Here is a 5,226-nt window from a genome sequence, read left to right as displayed (position 1 = left end):
CTGGAATCGTGATGGTAAATAAGACAAACTCCTGCCCTGACGGCTCATGTTTCTAGCTCTCCTATTTATTGATGGCACAATTTTGAGTTATTCAGCATCTGTGAGCTTTATTTTCCTCATGAAGGTCTGACACTGCTCTAGACGGATGTTGTGAGGACAGAGGGGTAAGGCATGTTAAGTGCCTGGTACATGTAAGTTGGGCCTTCATCTGAATCTGGGACAGTGTCACAAACAGATTTGGAGACATCTGTTCCCAGCACATTTTACTGCAGGGGAGTCAAGACTGAGAAATTACTCCAGCTGCCCAGGGAAAGGGATGTATATTTCAAACAAGCCATGAGTGTATGGAGGGGAAGAGAATAAGCTAGGAGGCACAGCAGTAGGCAGGCAGGAACAGCACAGAGGAAGATCTATCCAGTTATAGGTTGAATTGTGTGTCCCCATCCTCAAAGTCATATGTTGAAGTTCCAACTCCTAGCACCTCAGAATGTACGCTTATTTAAAAATAGAGTCGTTGCAAACATAATTAGTTAAGATGTGATCCTGCCAGAGTAGGTTGGGCTCCTAATCCAATAAAACTGATATCCTTATAAAAAATAAACTTGGATGCAGAGACAGACATGTGCGCAGAGAGAACACCATGTGAAGACGGGAGTGATGCTCCCACAAGCCAAGGAACTACTAGAAGCCAGGACAGAGGCCTGGAGCAGACCCTTCCCCGCACCCTCAGAGGGAGCCTGGCCCTGTCAATGCCTTGCTCTCAGACTCCCAGCCTCCAGAAGTGTGAGATGATAAATCTATGTTTAAATCACTCAGTTTGCAGCACTTTTTTTTTCTTGAGACAGTCTCGCTCTGTCACCCAGGCTGGAGTGCAGTGGCGCAGTCTCGAATTACTGTAACCTCTGCCTCCTGGATTCAAGAGATCCTCCTGCCTCAACCTCCCAAGTAACTGGGATTACAGGCACCCACCACCACGCCCGGCTAATTTTCACATTTTCAGTAGAGATGGGGTTTCGCCTTGTTGGCCAGGCTGGTCTCTAACTCATGACCTCAGGTGAACCACCCGCCTCAGCCTCCCAAAGTGCTGGGATTATAGGCATGAGCCACTGTGCCCGGCCAAGAGAGCTATTTTATGGTGAAAGAGGGAGTGAAAATGGGCTGATGACCGTGGTCTACTGGCCTTTCCATGTACCATACACACAAGAGCAGCTGACTTGATAATATCGTGGAAAAGCCTGTTGAGACTCAGATAAGGCACAGCTAGGCAACAACATCTGGCAGAGTTGTGGCACAGTCCTCCAGGCTATGATACACTTTGAACTAAAGACCCATATATGATACTAATCTGTAATGGCTAGAGAGAATGAATCCAGAAACTGAGGGATGGAAGTAGAAGTGGCCCCTTTAACTATTACACCCAGTGATACATTCGAAGAATTGTTTCTTTTTGTTCCCGGAACTTTGGACTCTGTTATCTTAGAAGTTCTGGTTTCCCGGGAGATATGTCTGTGAGGGCACACACTCAGGTTCCACTGACCTGGAAGCTCTAATGACTTACCTGGCTGCCTTGAGCACTGCAAGTCAGTTGGCAAAGAAAGGAGTTAAAATATAATAATTTTTGTATGTTTTCCTTTTTTTTTAAAAAAATGTATTTATTATACGTTAAGTTCTGGGGCACATGTGCAGATCATGCAGCTTTTTTACACAGGTATACACATGCCATGGTGGTGGTTTGCTGCATCCATTGCCCCGTCATCTACATTAGGTATTTCTCCTAATACTATGCTTCCCCAGTCCCCCGACCCCGTGCTATTCCTCCCCTAGTGCCCCACAGGCCCCAGTGTGTGATGTTCCCCTCCCTGTGTCTGTGTGTTCTCATTGTTCAACACGCACTTATGAGTGAGAACATGCAGTGTTTGGTTTTCTGTTCTTGTGTCAGTTTGCTGAGAATAATGGTTTCCAGTTTCATCCATGTCCCTGCAAAGGACATGAACTCATCCTTTTTAATGGCTGCATAGTATTCCATGGTGTATATACGCCACATTTTCTTTACCAGTCTATCATTGATGGGCATTTGGGTTGGTTCCAAGTCTTTGCTATTGTGAACAGTGCCACAATAAACATACATGTACATGTGTCTTTATAATAGAATGATTTATAATCCTTTGGGTATATACCCAGTAATGGGATTGCTGGGTCAAACGGTATTTCTATTTCTAGATCCTTGAGGAATCACCACACTGTCTTCCACAAAGGTCAAACTAATTTACACTCCCACCAACAGTATAAAAGCATTCCTATTTCTCCATATCCTCTCCAGCATCTGTTGTCTCCTGACTTTTTAATGGTCGCCATTCTAAATGGCGTGAGGTGGTATCTCAATGTGGTTTTGATTCGCGCTTCTCTAATGACCAGTGATGATGAGCTTTTTTCATGTTTGTTGGCTGCATAAATGTCTTCTTTTGAAAAGTGTCTGTTCCTATCCTTTGCTCACTTTTTGATGGAGTTTATTTTTTTCTTGTAAATTTGTTTAAGTTCTCCGTAGATTCTGGATATTAGCTCATTGTCAGATGGGTACATTGCAAAAATTTTTTCCCATTCTGTTGGTTGCCAGTTTGCTCTAATGATTGATAGTTTCTTTTGCTGTACAGAAGCTCTTAAGTTTAATTAGATCCCATTTGTCTATTTTGGTTTTTGTTGCCATTGCTTTTGGTGTTTTAGTCATGAAGTCCTTGCCTATGCCTATGTCCTGAATGGTATTCCCCAGGTTTTCTTCTAGAGTTTTTATGGTGTTAAGCCTCATGTTTGAATCTTTAATCCATCTAGAGTTAATTTTTGTATAAGGTGTAAAGAAAGGATCCAGCTTCAGCTTTCTGCATAAAAACATGGAATACTTCACAAATTTGCCTGTCATCCTTGCACAGGGGCCGTGCTAATCTCTGTATCATTCCAATTTTAGTATATGTGCTGCTGAAGTGAGCACAAAGTATAATACTTATAATAATTGGCCAGGTGTGGTGGCTCATGAATGAGCCTGTAATTCCAGCACTTTGGGAGGCCAAGATGGGAGCCTTGCTTGAGGCTGAGTTCGAGACCAGCCTGGGAAACATAGTGAGACCCTGTTTCTGTGGATACATTAAAAAATTAGCTGGACATGATGGTGCACACCCATAGTCCTAGCCATTCAAGAGGCTGAGGCAGGAAGATCACTTGAGCACAGGAGTACAATGCTTCAGGGAGCCATGATCGTGCCACTGCACTCCAACCCAGGCAGCAGAGCAAGACCCTGTCTCCAAAAATATTATAAAACCTTCAGCAGCCTGGATTATTCCTCCTGGATTTCAGGAAATCCAGGAGATTCACTGAGATACCTCCTAGTACTTCCACTCCTGAAAAAGCAATTACAACTCAATAAGAGCTGTCTAAGAGCTTCAGATCTCCACCTTCTCCCCTAGGTATGAAGATCACCCAATCAGCAACCAATCTAGATGAATCAGCTGAAGTGCTGGCTAAGAGTGAGGGATGTCTAGCATGGGTGGTGGAGAAAGGAGATGATGAATATCAATTATAGCTTTAGGACCATAACAGTAGCTTGAATAAATCAAACCACCTCTTCCATTAGGCCTTCCAGAATTGCAACTGACCACAGCTTTACAGGGAACTTTATAAATAAGTGGGTTTGTATTTCCTTTCTTAGAAAACAGGTGAAGACTTTTTTTTTTAAGAATGGCAGCTCCATATTCTAATGTGGGAGCCATCTATAATGGAAAGACATGCCTTCTACTCTGGGGCAGTGATTTATTTTTACCAGAATCAATACGTATGGCATATATGGCTTTGCTTTAATTGTCTACAAGCCTTCGACCAGCACCACCATCTAAAGCTTACAGAAGGTCCTATCCTTTGGCATGTTCCCCCACACAACTTTTCTGATTGGCAAATGGGTAGGCTGTATTGGATATATCTTCTGATGTCTTCTCAGATTTCCTTGGCCTTGACTGCTGTTGTAGCCAACCAGCTCCACCCAGTCCCACTGACCAGGCCTTTCTCTCTGGCTGCTGTTGTATAACCAGAGTGACTAGCTGGTAGATGTACTCTCTGGCTCCTCCTGCCACTTCCACACTTGCATAAACTACTGTGTAACAGGATATGAAATCCAGCTTCTGAATGGCCACCAAAGGGTCTGAGTGACATGATCCAGCAGTATAGGGGTTAACTCTCTGAGGAGCAACCATTGGGAAGCAGGAGACGGGAGGTTTAGTAGGATAATTCCCATACCTGCCTCCATTGCTGGATTTCTCCTGGGCAGGGTTTCTGCATACAGCCTGTCCAAACACTTGCCACATGGTCAAGTGCACACACCTGCCAAGCAACCTGCAGTGTCTTTTGAGACTCATTATAAAGTAGAGGCCAGAGTAGAAACCCACCACCATGCATTGCTTCCAGCGTTCTTGCCTCAATTCTCTTTTTTTCCTACTTTTGTTGTTCTGAGTTACTCCCCAAATAATGCATCAGCTCTTAATCCTTGATTCAGGCTCTATTTTTAGGGCAGTGGTTCTCAAATTTTGCATCCCCCAGGGGGCTTACTAAAATGCAGATTCTGATTCAGTGAGTCTGAGGTGAGGCCTAAGCATCTACATTTTTAATAAGCTCTCCCTGATGCTGCTAGTTGAGGACCCCACTTTGAGAACCAAGTTTTAGGAAACCTGGGTTAAGACCTAGCCTTAAGAAAAAAAACTTAAGGCTAGGTAGGCTCATGCCTGTAATTCCAGCACATTGGGAGCCCAAGTCGGGTGGATCACTGAGGTCAGGAGTTTGAGACCAGCCTTACCAACATGGTGAAACCCCATCTCTACTAAAAATACAAAATTACCCAGGCATGGTGGAACATGCCTGTAATCCCAGCTACTCAGGAGGCTGAGGCAGGAGATTCACCTGAACCCAGGAGGCAGAAGTTGCAGTGAGGTGAGATCGCACCACTGCACTCAGCCTGGGCAACAAGAGCAAAACTCTGTCTCAAAAATGAATAAATAAAGTTTAAAAATTTAAAAAGTTAATTATTTACATGAAAAACAAGGCCGGGTGTGGTGGCTCATGCCTGTAATCCCAACACTTTGGGAAGCCAAGGCAGACACATCGCTGAGCCCAGGAGTTTGAGACCAACCTGGGCAACATGGTGAAACCTTGTCTCTACAAAAAAATACAAAAATTAGCTGGGCATGGTAG

General features: G+C 44.0%; 1 non-coding gene across 1 annotated transcript; it reads right to left on the bottom strand.

Moving 5' to 3' along the window:
- Positions 1-2,879: 2,879 nt before the first annotated feature.
- Positions 2,880-2,983, bottom strand: LOC116559127. Its single transcript, XR_004272324.1, has one exon. It is a non-coding gene; the product is annotated as a U6 spliceosomal RNA (small nuclear RNA).
- Between the last annotated feature and the right edge of the window lie 2,243 nt (positions 2,984-5,226).

Source organism: Sapajus apella, unplaced genomic scaffold (genome assembly GCF_009761245.1).
Source record: "Sapajus apella isolate SASKATOON/1434 unplaced genomic scaffold, GSC_monkey_1.0 scaffold22, whole genome shotgun sequence".
Lineage (NCBI taxonomy): Eukaryota > Metazoa > Chordata > Mammalia > Primates > Cebidae > Sapajus > Sapajus apella.
Note: the sequence above shows the minus strand (reverse complement) of the source record. Positions and strands in the feature narration are given on the sequence as shown.